Raw genomic sequence first — 16,992 nt, 5'->3', positions numbered from 1 at the left:
ATCTGCAGTAACAGTTAAAGAAAAGGTTACAGGTGTTAGCAGACTCTCTGGAGAAGATGAGAAAGGAAAAAGAGCCAAAAAGTTTACAAAGACAATAACGATTGGTGTTTAAACATAAAAAGGAGGATGAGGTTCGGGGTTACTGGAGAAAACGGCTTCAAGTAATTAATTAGGGCTATCTCCGAACTCTGAGCAATACTATAAATCTTCAAATCTGGTGCTAAGTGCCTCTTCAACCAGGTCATGGTCACACCTACCCCCTCCCCCCAAATCTGCGTTAAACTGAATTTTAAATACTTTTGGGGTAGAGGGTCAACAGTTGGTTTCCCGCGTTGCGGTAACTGCGAAGTTCCACACTCCATGGCGCACAATCCCACACAGCCACTCCGCCAAAGTTGCCACCCATCCTGGCCAAGAGTCCCCAACACCCACCCGCCTCCTCGGGATGACCAGAGTCGGGGTCCCAGGGCCCGGGCGCCGCTCCCCCGCGCCCTGAGCCCCCCAGTCCCCGCCGTCAATCAACGCCCCCCGCCCCCGGGCTGGGCGCGGGGGCGCGGCCTGGGACCCAGCCCGATCGGAGAAAGGCTTTCCCCCCTAAACAGCCGCCAGCTCAGCCAAGCTACGGGCTCGCTACCCACAAAACTCAAGTTGCCCGCGCTAAGACCCCGCGCGCTTCGGTCTCGGGGGCACGACCGAGCGGGGGCCGTGCGCGGCCAGTGCGGGCAGCAGAGCCCGGCCGGGCCTCGGGTCCGTCTCCCTCACCTCTCGGGGTGCGCCGCCTTCCTCCGCCGCTGCCGCCGCCTCCTCCCTGTGAGTGCAGCGGGGTCTGACCTGTGGAACCACCATACCAGTCCCGCCCGCTGCTGCAGCGCCGCCGCCGCCGCCGCTCCTCCGCCGCCTCAGCCGCCGCTCTTTGTTCCCCCTCCGAGCGCCACCGCGTCAGCCGCCCGCCTCAGGCGCCCCGACGGGCCGCCACTATGCCCTCCCGCCCTCTCGGCCCCCGGCCTCGCCCTCCTCGCTGCGCCCACTGCCGCCTTCGCCTCCGCGCCGCCGACGCCGCCGCCACCGACGCCGCCGCCTCCTCCTTCGCGCCCCCCTCGTTTTCATTGAAAGCAAACAAGCATCATGGCGGCGGCCGCCGTCCCCCAGCCAGCGAGCACCCCGACCGCCGCCGCCGCTCCAACATCCCGGCCGCCCATTGGCCGCCGCCGCCGGGCGCGACCATTCGGTGTCCGACGGGGTGGGTCGCTCCCCTTTCGTAGTTTCCCAAGCCCCGCCTTCTCACCCCCCGCGCTGGACAGCGGTGCGCCTGTCCGGCGCGCTCCTAGGCCAGCCCTCCCTCTCCTCTTCCCGCTCTGTTCCGCTCCTTTCCTGCTCGGTCCCTACTCTCTCCTCTCCTTAACGGTCCTCCGTTTTTCCATCTCCCCTCCCCACGCCCCCTTTTTTTGTGTGTGTCTCAGGCTGTTCACTTTTGTCTCCTCTCTTCCCTCGTTTTCCTCGATCTCTTTCCCCTTCGTTCTCCTGTCAATCACGTGAAGACGTGGACCAGCTCTCAGACTTTTGACTTTAGCCAGTGCCTTGATCTGATTAAAGACGATACATTAAATCGTGAACAGTCTCACGATTCCTCTTGCCTCACATATGCAGAAAAAAATTAATGGCCCGTTTCGGCCCATTAATGGTCGTCCAGTCCAGCAAGTTAAGGGACAGTTCTGGTGGTGGGATCCCAGCCGGAGTAACTGTCCGAGGCTGCCTTCAAAAATCAAGATATTCTGTTTAGGTGATGATTGAAGATGAGCAGGAAAAGGACTGGGCTAATTGATGATGCTTGCATCAGTGCACGTCGGTTAACTGGCGGTTGGAGCCCCTGTGTTGGAGCCAGGATGTAGAGATGAAACACCCCACCCTGCCCTGAGTAAGCTCAAAGTCTAGGGAAAAGAGAGACACCCAACAAACAAATCCATTAGAGAGGCATGCTCAGGGGCGTGATGTGAGAGACCTACATGGCAAACTAAGATGGGCCACTGGCTCCTTCTTGAAAGATCAACCCCCAAGAAATGTGTGAAATTGATTCCAGGAATTAACAATAGCAACAAAGTGAGACCTCCCCACACCGAAGGCTGTCTTGGGCTACAGGACATGGGAAATGGGTGGCAGCTTGCTGCTGGGGCAGAGGAGAACTGGAAGAGCCAGGAAAAGATGGAAGGGCAAAAGCTGTTTGAGTTCCATACTTGCCTCTCCAGCACCGCGTGGGATTGTCCTTACCTGTCTTCTTCCAAGAATTCAAGTGACAGCCCCATCTTCAAGTGCCAGAGGACACTGGACAGGCAAGGCAGGGCACCAGCAAAGCCCAGCAGGGGTAAGGGATTGATAAAACAAGTGCAGACCTACACTTGCCCATCCCTCCACATCTCCCAGCCCCAGACCACAGAGTACTGGAATTGTGCAGCCTGGCTGAGGAGCTGACATCTATCTGGGTCTCTGCCCCTGCCTTGAGTACTGTGCCCTGGCAACCTGTGCTCTAGCCTGGACAGTGAGGTGCCATTTTTGTAATTGATCTTTCCAGAGGGAGCTACTTTTTACAATTGGCACAGTGGGGATGGAGGAGGGGAGTTCATAACAAAAACCTTAGTGCATGAAACAACTAATTTATGAAATCTCATGATTCCGGTGCCTGGCTAGACAGCTCTACTGGTCTCACTGGGGGTCTCTCATGCCTGCATCTGGGATGGTGGCTAGGGATTGGCTGTCTGCCCCCTTAGAGCACTCTCCCCCCCCCCCCCCCCAGTGAGACCTCTTATCTCTGTGTAATGTCTCATCCTCCTGCTTTTCTGTGGCCTCTCCCTCTAGCAGGTTATCCTGGATGTCCTACTTGGCAACCCAGGGCTCCACGAGGGAGGAAGGGGAAGCTGGCAGGCCTTCTAAGGAATATCACTCTCTCTATTCTATTGGTTAAAGCAGTCACATGCCCAGTCCAGATTCAAGAAGGGAAGACATAAGCAAGGCAGGAGCTGCATGTACATACAGGGAAGATGGGCTTATTTGATGCCATCTCGGGAGACTACCACAGAGAGAGTACCAGTGGTGGTCCCCTGCCTGAGAACCTCCTGGGTTTTTTTTTTTAAGTTTATTTATTTATTTTGAGAGGGGAAGGGCAGAGAGAGGGAGAGAAAGAATCCCAAGCAGGCACCACACTGTCAGAGCAGAGCCCGATGTGGGGCTTGAACCCACCAACCTTGAGATCATGACCTGAGCCAAAACCAAGAGTTGGATGCTTAACCCACTGAGCCACCTAGGTGCCCACGTCCTATTCTTTCTGAAGAAAAACCCACCAAATGCCTCACCTTTCCAGTTCCAGATCAAAGAGACCCATGTATTAGGCAGGACCTCCTGCTGCAAGTTGTAAAACCCCAACCCAAGTAGAAAGACTTATGCATAAAGACTTTCTTTATGCAGAAAGAGGTCATTTATGGATTCAGGTGTCATGTAACTGAAAAGTTCGGGCATCATAAGATGTCACCAAGAATTGGTCTCACTCCCCCACCCTCCACTCTGCACCTCCACACCAGGGTCCTCACACAGGCTTTGTGACCAGGTAGGGAAGATGGCCACTAGCATCTGCTTCTACCAGATTCTACCAGTTTCTCCACTTGGACACAGTACCTCTTTCCTAATCATTCCAGCAAAAAGCCCAGGACAGGCTCTCACCGACCTAGCCTAAGCCCCATCTCTAACCCTGGTCAGCCCCATGTGAACTAGATGTATTGAGAGTGAGGAAGGGATTCCTCAGGGAGAGTTGGGGACAGCCAGAGAATGGGAGCAGATTCTATCTCATCCCTCTGGGAAGGCTCTTGGTAGAGCTAGTCATTCTCCTCAGACCCCCCTCCATCTTTGCCTCTATAAGGGCACTTAACAGATGATGCTGTTATCTCCCCTGCCAGGCTCTGAGCTGCTCATGTGAGTCTAACTCATGTTGCCTCCATGCCACCAACTGGGGTTGCTTTTGAGTCTTTCCAACCTGCAGGCTTTCCCACTTTCTTCCTCTATTAGGAGAACCTTGCCCCTCAGGTCCAGGCATGTGACCAACGCAGGACCAATCTGGGATTGATTTGTGGACACAGGAACAGAATTCTGGCTCCATTGGGATGCTAAGCTAGGACAGTATGAATTGGTGTCAGTCAGTGCATCTTCCCCACCACATGGAGAGATGACACAGTGATGAACAGAGATTGTCTTGGGGACATAGAATCTTGGTGCTGGGCGCCAAGGTCCCAGTTTCAGTAGTTTCTCCTTTTAGCCTGTGACCTATCTCAGGTACATGTCCAATCAATGCATTTTCTGCTCAAAGAGTTGGGCTTCTGTCACTTGCAAACAAAATACTTATAATGTGATACTCACTAAATGTATTGGATAATGGGTGGGTGGATGAATAAGGAAGACGAACAACTGAGTGCTGGCCATGATCACCAATGTTGGTGTGGTGTCTATTTCTCACACATGCCTGGAGCATTGGAATTCAAACTCAGGGTCAATTTTGGATGTGGACCATAACTTGATGGGTCCAGCAGCTGGAGTTGTCAGGGTCCCCAGAAATGAGCAGTGTTGATCAGACTGACTCCAATAACTAAAATCCACAGGAGACTTCCAAATGAAGCAGGTTCCCAGGTTTATTTGCAAGATAAGCCCCAACCACTGTGTGACCAGAGTGCTTGCAGTGGAAAATCCATGCACCTTCAGCCTGTAAACACAAAGTCATACGAGAGGTTGCTGCATGAGCCTGAAATATGGACCCTGGCCACTCAGCTTCGATAGTCTGATGCCTTCTCTCAGGGTGGAGACTTGCTAGCTAGGGACCAGAACTGATGACCAAGATCCCTCATCCCCACTCAGTGCCAAAAACATGGATACACCCTGCTCATCTTCTCTGGGCTCGAAGCCTCCAGATCACAGTTTTCTTCACATAGGACATAATACAATAGATGAAGTTTCAGATCCCAGTCATATCTCCCTATAGTGTCCTTTGTCCATTGTTTTAGCTTGAGATTGATTGAAAAATCTAACTTAAACAGCTTTAAGATAAGAAAGGAATTAGCTGGCCCAAATAGCTTTAAAGGGTGAGGAAATAATACAACAGCTTCAGGTGTGGCTTGATCTGGGGGCTAATTCCATTCTCAGCTCTGCTCACCTCCATGTTGATTTCATCATCAGAGGCCATGGGTGCCAGCTCCTACCAAGTTCAAAGCCAGTGGGGAGAGCTTTCCTCAACAGATGAACAGACATCCTGGGCCTGACTCTCATTTCCATCCCTGAACCAAATGCCACATTCAGGGCAATGTCCTACCCTGGTCAAGAAGAAGCCACACACCCACTCTTGGACCTGGATTGTCTTCAACCTCACTCAAAACTGAGGATTTTTTTTTGCTGGAGGAAAGAGGACTAGATGTAGAAAGGCAGAAAGAAGCAGAGGTCCAAAGCCTCTCTATCAAGCCTTGAGCTGCGCACACTCGTACACCCTGTCAGCTGCTTCTCCAGGAATCCATCTAGTCCTGATTTCACTCCCAGTGCACAGAGTTAGAAGGTTCCTTGATGCCTCAGAACGTGGGAGGCAGGGGGGTTCTCCCATTTCAGAACTCAGATGCTCTCCCTGAAGGCTCACCTTAGAGATATAATGGGAACAGGGAAAAGCTGCAAATCCATTTCTGGTTTTAAGTGCATGTGATTTTTTTTTTTTTCTAAGATCAACCCACCCTTTTCCTTGTAAAAGTAATTTGTGGTCATAGTTTAAAAAATGGTTGAAATCGAACAGCAGAAAGGCATGAAGAAGAAAGTGGATATCTCCTCTCTGTCTAATCCCAGCCACACTCCCTAAAAATTTGAATTGATTATGATGCTTTGGCCTTAAATAACAAAGTAAACAAACAAGCATACACAAACACCTTCAAATACGCTTACTGGATGAAGTACTTACTCCCAAGACTGAAAATCCAAATGTAGGGCAGCCATTAGGGGTGTTTGATTTAAAGCCTAAGGGGAGATTAATCACCGATACTACCTCGGCTGAAAAATATTTTGTTACTTTGCTACTTATTATGGAATACATGGGGTGATTAGCAGGAGTCTGAATGCAGGTCCCTCCAGAGATAGTTGGGGCCATGGGGATTCATCCAGAGGGGCTGAGGTGACAGAGTCTCAAGGGTCTTTATGTATAATTTGATCTGTGGGTCACTTTCTGAATTTATTAGGATTTATTCAGTTTCTAGGATAGAGACCTGACTCATAATTTAGGCAGAAATAGTAACTTACTGCCTCCGGTAATGCTGGCTGCTTTAACAAACAGATACAAAATATCTTGCTCATGTAACAACCCTTACAGCAGATGACTTTCTTCCATGCAGTGATTCAGGGACGTGGGCCCCTTCCTCTTATGGCTCTGTCATCCCCTAGGACAAGAGTTCTTATGGGGGCAGGGGGTGTAAGGAGGGGAGGTAAAGATGTGGGGCAAGTACTCCCAAGGGATCTGTGCATAGACCTCAAGGTGGGATGCTATGAATCCAGATGGGAAGATTTTCACATTTGCTGCCATTTTGAATCTAGGTAACAATCCCAGTATTATGAGTAGAACCTGTGACTATCCCCAGTGGAAACCCCAGCCTGACAGTTCATTATTCTGTCATAGTCATTGGGGAGATCTCCCCCACTCCCAATTAATCTTTTTTTTCCTTTTTTATTAGGGTGAAATTCACATAACTTAAAATTAACCATTTTAAAGTGTACAATTCAAAGGGTGCCTGGTTGGCTCAGTCGGTTAAGTGTCCGACTTCGGCTCAGGTCATGATCTCATGGTTCATGAGTTCGGGCCCCTCATTGGGCTCTGTGCTGACAGCTCAGAGCCTGGAGCCTGCTTTGGATTCTGTGTCTCCCTCTCTATGCCCCTCCTCTGCTCATGCTCTGTCTCTCTCTGTCTCTCATAAGTAAATAAATGTTAAAAAATTTTTTTAAATAAATAAAGTGTACAATTCAATGGTATTTAGTATATTCACAATGTTGAGCAATCCCCTCTCCCTCAATCGAAAACATTTTCATCATCCTAACAGAAAATGTTGGGGATATCTTGAAATATCATTTTCACTCATTCATACTTTGAGAATGTGGTAGCTATGAGACCCACAAGTAGATCTTGCTATTTGATACTCTATTTAAATGCATAAATATGTCATAACACTTAGAATATTTTGATAACTGTATTTCAATATAACTGATTTCCTTTGTAATGCTATGTATTGTATTTTATGATTTTTATTTATTTGGGGGGTGGGCAGAGGGAAAGGGAGACAGAGAATCTTAAGCAGGCTTCACACCCAGCATGGGGTCTGACGTGGGGCTCCATCTGACAACCATGAGATCATGACCTGAGCTGAAATCAAGAGTCAGATGCTTAACTGACTAAGTCACCCAGACACCTCTATTTTATGCTTTTTAAAAAACATTATTCTGCACAGGGGTCTATAGACTTTTTTTTTTAATGTTTATTTACTTTTTGGGTGGGGGAGGGGCAGAGAGAGAGGAAAACACAGAATCTAAAGCAGGTTCCAGGCTCCAAGCTGTCAGCACAGAGCCTGATGCAGACCTTGAGCTCATAGACTGAACCCATGAACCATGAGGTCATGGCCTGAGCCAAAGTTGGACACTTAACCAATTGAGCCACCCAGGTGCACCAGGGATCTGTAGAGTTTATCAGATTACCAAGAAGGTTCGTGATGTAAAAAATGCCAAGAAATGAAATAAGTCAGAGAAAGACAAATAACATATGATTTCACTCATATGTGGAATTTAGGAAACAAAACAGATGAACATATGACGGGGTGGGGGAGAGGAAAGCAGGAAACAAACCACAAGAGACTCTTAACGATAGAGAACAAACTGAGGGTTGAGTGAAGGATGTGGGTGGGTGATGGGCTACATGGGTGATGGGTACTAAGATGGCACTTGTGATGAGCACTGGGTGTTGTATGTAAGTGATGAATCACTGAATTCTATTCCTGAAACCAATATTGCACTGTATGTTTACTAACTAAAATTTAAATTAAAAAAGAAAAAAAATGCCAAGAACCCCAGCCCTAGGCTTTGGTTCACTTGGTCAACAGGGAAGAGGTGGAGAGAAAGCTTGCGCTTGTGTGTTTCTTCACTAGCTCAGCTTGAAGTCACCCACAGAACTTCCCACACTCCACTGCTGAGAGCTAGTCTCATATCACCACCAAGTGCAAAAAAGACGGGAAAGATTTCACAAGCTTAGAAAGAACTTACTTCATTCTTGTTGTGCTTCACAGCTACCAGTCTATACAATGGAAGGAACAACATGAATTTGGTTAAGCAGACGACCATCTCAGGCACGGTCACCCCTCTGTATATGAGATATCCACATGCACACTTCTTCCAACAAAGGGTACCTCCTCTTCCTGTCCCCAAGGAAGGCCCCATCTATCACTGCCTTCTTCCCTTAGCCCTTCTTCTGTCCTGCTTCCTGGAACTTGGAAGCTGCTGTCTTTGACCATGAGAAAGAGGCCCACAGTGTCAGAGTAAGAATAGAAGCTGGAAGAAGCCTAGTTTCTGAGCATTTTGTGGAGGAGCGACACCATCCCAGCTCTAAGCTGAATTCTTCCAGAATCAAGGTATGTATTTGGCAGGAGATAAGATTGATGCCCTGTCATGCAGAAACCAACAGCTTGCTGGCAGAGTGTTGCCCTTCCAAACTAAGTTGATTATTTAAAAAATGGCCTCAATTTCATTAGGTTGTGGAATTTGGTAATGAGCAGACCACAGAAGCAAATAAGGAAATGACTCAAGTCTCAAGATTTTAAAACCATGTCCAGGCAAGATCTTTGGTTATGAGTACTTTTATATGGAATGAATAAAATGAGAAGAGACTGGAAACCTAGTAGGTTTTGGAGGGAAGTGTATTGCCAAAGGAACCACCAATATGGCCCATAACTCCATAATTATTTAACCCTGAAAGCAGCACCCAATTTCTCAAGCCTGCACCAGCTGGGAGTAGGTGCTCTACTTTCCAAATCTAATGTGATCACAAAAGAAAATATACCTTCCAGTAGGTGGGGACAAAGCTGTAGAGGGCAGCAGACAAAGGACTACCAGTTGGGCTGGCCAATAACTTACTCTACTCTGGAGAAGGGAGACTGCAGTGTTCCTAGAAAACCAGATGGACAAGAACCAGTGACTGCTGTATATCCACCATCATCTCGCTTTCCTTTTTTTAAAGCTTTTTAAAGAGGCCTAAGAGGTATGTTGTACTGGGACCATAGGGTAACTCTTCTTCCGGAATAAAGATTAAATTTTCCAACCTCCTTTCACTTGCCAGCATCCTTACAGCTGAGTAATATGAATAAATATAGAGAAACCCTCTGCTTTACTCTCTTGAGAGAACAAAAAACAACAAAAAAAACAGGGTGGGGGAGGGGCAGACATCTGGCTGAGCAGAGTAGGGGAGGGGACCTGGGTCTAATTTCTTCTGAGTGCTTTCTCCTGTTCTTGGTTTTAGCCTCCTTTACAATTAAAAAACAAAAACAAAAACAAAGCAAAACCAAAAAACCATAATTTTCAGTTGAAGATATAGCTGATGCCAATTTCTGAGACTTGAGGATTTTTGAAGTTTTTCATTGTTTATTTTCCTTCATAGGAGTTCCTTTCCTCCTTAAAAATTTTTTTTCATTTTGAGATAATTATAAATGTACATGAAATTGCAAGGAAATGCACAGAGAGGTCCATGCAACTTTCACCCAACCTCCCTTGATATTAACAGTGCAATATCAAACCCAGAAGGTTGACATCAGGCACAAACCGTTGAGTTTATTCAGATTTCATCAGTTTACATGCACTTACATGTGCATGCATGTGTGTGTAGCTGTGAAATTTTGTCACACGTGTAGCTTCATGGAACCACCACAATCAAGATGCTTAACTGTACCATCACCTCAAGACTCTCTTATGCTGCCCTTTTTCAGCCACATCCTCCCCTCCCCAACCCATCCCTAGCCCGAGTCACCCACTAACCTCATCTCTCTAATTATGTTTTTTCACAAATGTTGTATAGATGGAATTATGCAGTTTGTATCCCTTTGAGATGGCTTAGCATAGCTTCCTTGCCATTCATTTGAGTTGTTGCATGTGTCAATAGTTCCGTCATTTTTATCACTGAGTAGTATTCCATGGTATGGACATACCACTCTTTAACCATTCATCAGTTGAAAGACATTAAGATCATATCTAGTTTGGGGCTATTATGCATATGGTTACTAGAACATTCATGTACAAGTTTCTGTGTGAAATTAGCTTTCACTATTCTGTGATAAAGGCTCAAGAGTTAATTGCTGGTTCATATGATAACTACATTTTTTGTTTTAAAAGGAACTGGTGGGGGGGGGCACCTGGGTGGCTCAGTCAGGTAAACGAATGACTCTTGATTTTGGCTTAGGTCATAATCTCATGATTTGTGAGATGGAACCCTAAGCTCCGAAACTGGAGTCCAACTCAGGGTCCTACTCGGGGCCCGATCTCACCAACCTTGAAATCATGACCCAAGCCAAAATCAAGAGCCAGACACTTAACCAACTGAGCTACCCAGATGCCCCAAGATAGAATTTTTAAAAATTATATTATACTGTATTATTTTACATTCTCACCAGTAACATATGAGTGATCCAGTTTCTCCCCATCTTCACTAGCATTTGTGTTATCACTATTTTTTATTTTGATCATTCTGATAGGTATGTGTCATTGTGATTTTATTTGGCCTTTTACTAATAGTTAATGATGTTGAACATCTTTCCATTTGCTATCTGCTTATTTGCCATCTACATGTCTTCTTTGATAAAATGCCTCTGTGTGTCTTTTGCCCACTTTCTAATTGGACTGTTTGTCTTTTTAATGTCAGGTTTTGAGAGTTCATTATATATTCTAAGTACAAGTACCTTGTCAGATATGTGATTTGCAAATATTTTCTTCTAGTCTGTAATTTGTGTTTTCATACTCTTTTTTAAAAAATGTTCTATTTATTTTTGAGAGAAAGAGCATGAACGTGAGAAGAGCAGAGAGAGAGGGAGACAGAGGATCCAAAGCGGGCTCTGCACTGACAGCAGCAAGCCTGACGTAAGGCTCAGACTCAGGAACTGTGAGATCATGACCTGACCCGAAGTCAGACACTCAAACTACTGAGCCACCCAGGTGCCCCAGTGTGTTTTCATACTCTCAACAGTGTCTACTGCTGAGCAAAAGCTTTAATATTTGATGAGGTACAATTAATCAATTATTCCTTTTACGGATCACACTCTTGGTGTCAAATTTAAGAACTCTTTGCCACTATATTTTGCCAAAATACAGAATCCAGAATATCTTCTCTCATTTTTTTTTCTGGAAGATTTATAGCTTTACATCTTACATTTAAATCCATGATCCATTTTGAGTTAAAATTTGTATAAAACGGATGGCTTCGTTCAAGGATTTTATTTGTTTCTTTTAGTTATGGATGCCCAACTGCTCCATCACTATTTACTGAAGAGGCTGCCCTCTCTTGTTGAATTGCTTTTGTTCCTTTGTCAAAAATTAATTGAGACCATTTGTGTGGGTCTACTTTTTTTTTTATTCTCTATCTGTTGCATACAGTGCTTTGATTACTGTAGCTGATAGGAAAGCCTTAACATCTGGAAGAATGATTACTCTCACTTTATTTTTCTTTTTAAAAATTGTTTTGGCTATGGGGCACCTCAGTGGCTCAGTTGGTTAAGCCTCTTACTTTGGCTCAGGTCATGGTCTTGTGGTTCATAAGTTCGCGCCCCCGCATCAGGCTCTGTGTTGACAGCTCAGAGCCTGGGGCCTGCTTCAGATTCTGTGTCTCCCTCTCTCTCTGCTCCTCTCCTGCTCATACTCTGTCTCTCTCTCAAAAATAGATAAACCTTAAAAAAAAATTTAAATAAAAAAATAAAAATAAAAATTGTTTTGGCCATTGTAGACCCCTTTTCATATAAATTGTAAGTATTTGTTTTAATGTTTATTTGTTATGAGAGAGAGTGAGTGTGGGGAAGAGGCAGAGAGAAAAGCAGAGAATGACAAGCAGGGGCTCATTGCTGATGTGGGGATCAATATCACCCCCTGAGATTGTGACCTAAGCTGCTACCAAGAGTCACTTAATCAACTGAACCACCCAAGTGCCCCTAAATAATAAATATTTTTAATAAGCATTTCTATATCTATAAAATAAACCTTGCTGAAATTTTGAGACGAATTTGGGAAAATTGGCATCTTTACTATGTTTCTGAACATGGTATGTCTTTCTAATTATTTAGGTCTTCACTGATTTCTTTCATCATCATTTTGTAAATTTCATCCCACAGATAATATTTTGTGCATGTTTTGTTAAATTTATACCTAAGTATTTCGTTGCCTTGAAGCAATCTTAAATGGTATTTTTAATTTTGATCTCTACTTATTTATTGTCAGTATATAGAAGTATGATTGAGTTTTGCATGGCAATTTTGTATTCTACCATCACTGAACTCACAAATTAGTTCCAGGTGATTTTTTGTATATTCTTTGGAATTTTCTATGTAGACAATCATGTTACTACAGGTAGAGGCATTTTTATTTCTTCTTTTCCAATCTGTGTGCTTTTTTTGTTTTTTCTTGCTTTGTCACAGTGGTTAGAACTTCTAGTACTATGCTGAATGAGACTGGTAAGAGCAGACATCCTTGCCTTATTCTTCATCCTGGAGGGAAAGTTGGCAATAATAGGCTTTGTAGATGCTCTTAATGGAGTTAAGGAAATCCTTCTTTATTCGGTGTACTAAGACTTTTTATCATGAATGGTTTGGTGGTTGAGTTCAAGAAAATGCTTTTCCAGTGTAAATTGATACAATCTTTCCTTCACGATTTTCAAATATTGAAGCAACCTCGCATACCTGAAATAAGTCCCACGTGGTTGTGGCGTATTAGCCTTTTCACGTGTTCTTGGATTTAATTCACTAAAATGTTCTTGAGGCTGATTGCATCTACACTCATGTGGGATATTGGTCTGTAGTTTTCTTTTTTGTGTTGTTTGTCTGGTTTTTGTATCAGAGTAATACCAGCTCAGAAAATGAGTTCATGAGTGTCCCTCCTCTCCTATTTTCTGAAATAGACTGTGTAAAATTGGTGTTAATTGTTTTAATGTTCAGTAAAATACTCCAGTGAAACTATCTTGGCCTGGAGATACTATTTTTCCATTCTTTTATTTTGTACCTATCTATGTCATTATGTTTGAGGTGAATTTCTTATACCCAATATATAGTTGGGTTATCATTTTTTAAGCCACCCTTCCAAATCTTTTAATTGGTGTGTTTCAACTATTTACATTGAAAGCAATTATTGATACATTAAGGCTAAGTCTGCCATTTTATTTTTCTGTCCGTTCTCTGTCTTTCTCCTTCTTCCTCTGTTTTTTCCCCTTGCTTTGTGTTTCAATGCCCTGAACATTTTTTTTTAGAATTTCACTTTGATTTATTGATAAAGCTTTTAAGTGTATCACTGCATAATTTTTTTAGTCATTTGCTCCAGGTGTTATCATGTATGTCCACATATGTAAGCTAATCATAGCCTGATGGTATCAACATTTTACCATTTTGTGTAAAGTATAGAAAAATTACCTCCACTTAGGTTCCTTTATCTTTCCAATTTATAAAATATAATTTCCTTTTCTTTTTTTAAATTGTATGTATTTTGGGGGCACCTGGGTGGCTCAGTCGGTTAAGCATCCAACTCTTGGTTTCGGTTCAGGTCACAATCTCATGGTTCATGGGACAGAGAGAGACAGGCAGAGCAAGTGGGGAAGAGGGAGAGAGAGAGAGAGAGAGAGAGAGAGAGAGAGAGAGAGAGAGAGAGAATCCCAAGCAGGTTCCATGCTGTCAACACAGAGCCCAACATGGGGCTCAAACTCATGAACCATGAGATTATGACCTGAGCTGAAACCAAGAGTCAGACACTTAACCAACTGTGTCACTCAAGCATCCCTAAAATATAATTTTCTTAAGTATTTTCTCTACATACATTGAGCACTATAGCAGATTGTGCTATAACTGTTGCTTCAGTCATAAACTATGGTTAAGGAAACTGATGAGGTGAAGGATAATCTATTCTGTTTACCAATTCCATTGTTTTTCACTCCTTTCTGAGGGCTCTGGTTTCCTCTGTCATTTTTTTTTTCATTTCTGGGGAGTGTCCCTTAGCCATTCTTTTTTCTTTTTTCATATTTTATTTATTTATTATTTTTGAGAGAGAGAGCATGTGCACGAACACGTGTGCAGGGAAAGGGTGGGTGGGGGGAGCAGGGAGAGAGGATCTGACGCATGCTCTGACAGCAGAGAGCCCTATGCAGGTCTCAAACTCAGGAACCATGAGATCATGACCTGAGCCAAAGTCAGATGCTTAACCGACTGAGCCACCCAGGCACCCCTAAAGATTTTATTTTTTTAAGTAATCTCTATACCCAACGTGGGGCTTGAACTCACAACCCTTAGATCAAGAATCACACGCTCTGAATACTGAGCCAGCCAGGCACCATAGCCATTCTTTAAGGGTAGGTCTGCTAGCAAATTCTCTTAGTTGGTATCTCATCAGAGAATGTCTTTATACACCCTAAATTTCTGAGGGACAATTTTTACTAGATTTAGCCTTCAGAGTTGATATTTTCTTTCAGCACTTGAAAAATGAGCCACTTCCTTCTGGCCTCCCATAATTTCAGATGAGAAATCCACTGTCAATTGAATCACTGTTCCTTTGTGGGGTAGTGCACTGTTTCTCTTCAGCTGTTTTTAAGATTTTTCTTCTCTGTTTTTGGTTTTCAAAAGTTTAATTATGATGTGTCTTGGTGTGGAGTTCTTTGGGTTTTCATATTTGGGGTTCTCTTCAGTTCTTGAATCTGTAGGTTTATGTCTTTCTTCAAATTTGGGAAAATTTCAGCCATTATTTCTACGAACACCTTTTCAGTTCCACACTCTTCTTACCTTCTGGGAGCTTTACGACATGAATCCTTTATCATACTCACAGGTCCTTGAGGCTATGCTCATTATTTCTTCAGTCTATTTTTTTCTCTGTTGCTCAGATTGAGTAAGCTCTGTTAGTGTTCAAGTTCACCGCTCTTATCTTCTTTCATTTCCACTCTTCTACTAAGTATATCCAGTGAGTTTTCATTTGGGGTATAGTATCTTTTAGTTCCATAATTTTCATTTGATTCTTCTTCTTCTTCTTCTTTTTTATTTGATAACCTCTTTTTCTTTGCTGAGACTTTCAAGTTTTTATTTGTTTCAGGAGGACTTGTAGTTGATTGTTGAATCATTTTTTATGCTGGCTACTTTAAAATCTTTATCAGGTATTCCCAGAAACTGATTTATTTCAGTGTTGGCCTTGGTCTATTGTCTTCTCTCAATTGGATTGTGATTTTCCTTCTTCTGGGAATGACAAATGATTTTCTATAGTGCCTTTCATATTTTGGTTAGTGTGTGAGAAGACTCTTAATCCCCCTTGAATCTTCGATGTCAGCAGGAAGTCATGAAGTTTACTATGTAAGTTGTGTCTGCTTATGTCTTTAGTTCTGGTGACAGCTTTAGTTTTCTGAACCCTTACCATGTTCTCGTTGGCTTTGTTCTTCTCGTGCTTCTGGGCCCCTGCTCAGTGCCAGCTACCCTTTTGGGGTCAGGAGGCACTTCCTGGGTTTGACTGCTGTTCCTGGGTGACTTGTTTGCAGGGGATGGGGGTGAACCGAAGCCACTGAACCTGGGTCTCCTAATGCCACTGGGTAGAGGGCAGGGAGACATAGCTGCTTTGCTGTCCCATTTCAGGGGACTCGCAAATCCCTGGTTGTGGAGTGGGGTCCAGAACACCCCACGGCTTTACCACTGCCATTGCTGCTGCAGGTATAGAGCACTGTCCCAGTGCCCTGGTTGTGGAGTGAGACTGGGGTGGCTGGGGACTTTGTAGCTCTGCTCCTGCCCATGGATCCACTGGCCGGGGTTGTGGTGCCAGGGCTAGATTCTGAGGTTTTTGTTTTTGTTTTTGATGTTTATTTATCTTTGGGACAGAGAAAGACAAAGCATGAGTGGGGGAGGGGTAGAGACAGGGGGAGACACAGAATCCAAAGCAGGCTCTAGGCTCTGAGCTGTCTGCACAGCTGTCTTTCTTACAATGTTTTATCTTCTACATACATATGGTCTTATCTTTTTCGTCATTCCTAAATTTACCTATTTCTGTTTCTAGCTCTTTTTTAAGTTTGTTTATTTATTTTGAGAGACAGAGAGTGCATGCAAGGATGGAGAGAGGGAGGAGGAGCAGAGAGAGAGAGGGAGAGAGAGAGAGGATCCCAAGCAGGCTCCACACTGTCAGCACAGAGCCCAATGTGGGGCTCAAACCCACAAACAGCAAGATCATGACCTGAGCCAAAACCAAGGGTCCTATGCTTACTTGACTGAGCCACCCAGGGGTCCCTTGTTTCTAGCTTTTTCCCCCTCTTGAAGGCATACTTGTCAGAGTTTTGTCTATTTTATTGGTATTTAGAAAATATTTATCAGGGCTACTTTTGTTTCTTATTTCATTAATTTCTTTAAGTTCACTAATTTCCTCCTCCTACTCTGTCGGTATTTATTATTCATTTTCTTTCTAGAAATGACTGCTTATTTCATGTTTTTCTTTTCTTTTTTTTTTTTTTTATTTGATAAAGTTTCCTAAGACTTTGCTTTTTTTTTCTGTAAATTTTCCTTTGGCTACATGCAATGGTTTTAATATATGATATTATCATTGATATCACTTTATAAATTAATATTTTATTCTATGTTTCTTCCTTAAAAATAGTTACTTATGAAATTTAAAAAAATTCTAGATGGCTCTGGAATTCTGGTAGGTGTGGGAGGATGGGATGAAGCAGGAAGAAGCTCTCCTTTTTTAGTTAATTTCTCAGTT

The 16,992-nt window shown here is 43.9% G+C and overlaps 1 protein-coding gene across 4 annotated transcripts in view; it reads right to left on the bottom strand.

The window, feature by feature from the left end:
• Window positions 1-1,134, bottom strand: part of CNOT6 (CCR4-NOT transcription complex subunit 6) — a 76,513-nt gene extending 75,379 nt beyond the window's left edge. Inside the window, exon 1 of one of the 4 annotated variants that reach the window (XM_086706588.1) lies at window positions 763-1,134. The gene's annotated coding sequence lies outside the window, so the exon portion shown is untranslated. The remainder of the gene's footprint in view (window positions 1-762) is intronic. The other 3 variants (XM_086706572.1, XM_086706579.1, XM_086706564.1) reach the window with 3 other exon arrangements.
• Between the last annotated feature and the right edge of the window lie 15,858 nt (window positions 1,135-16,992).

The sequence above is a fragment of the Puma concolor genome, chromosome A1 (genome assembly GCF_028749965.1).
Source record: "Puma concolor isolate L17-30 chromosome A1, mPumCon1.1.hap2, whole genome shotgun sequence".
NCBI classification, from domain to species: domain Eukaryota; kingdom Metazoa; phylum Chordata; class Mammalia; order Carnivora; family Felidae; genus Puma; species Puma concolor.
This window is presented reverse-complemented; position numbering and strand designations above follow the sequence as displayed.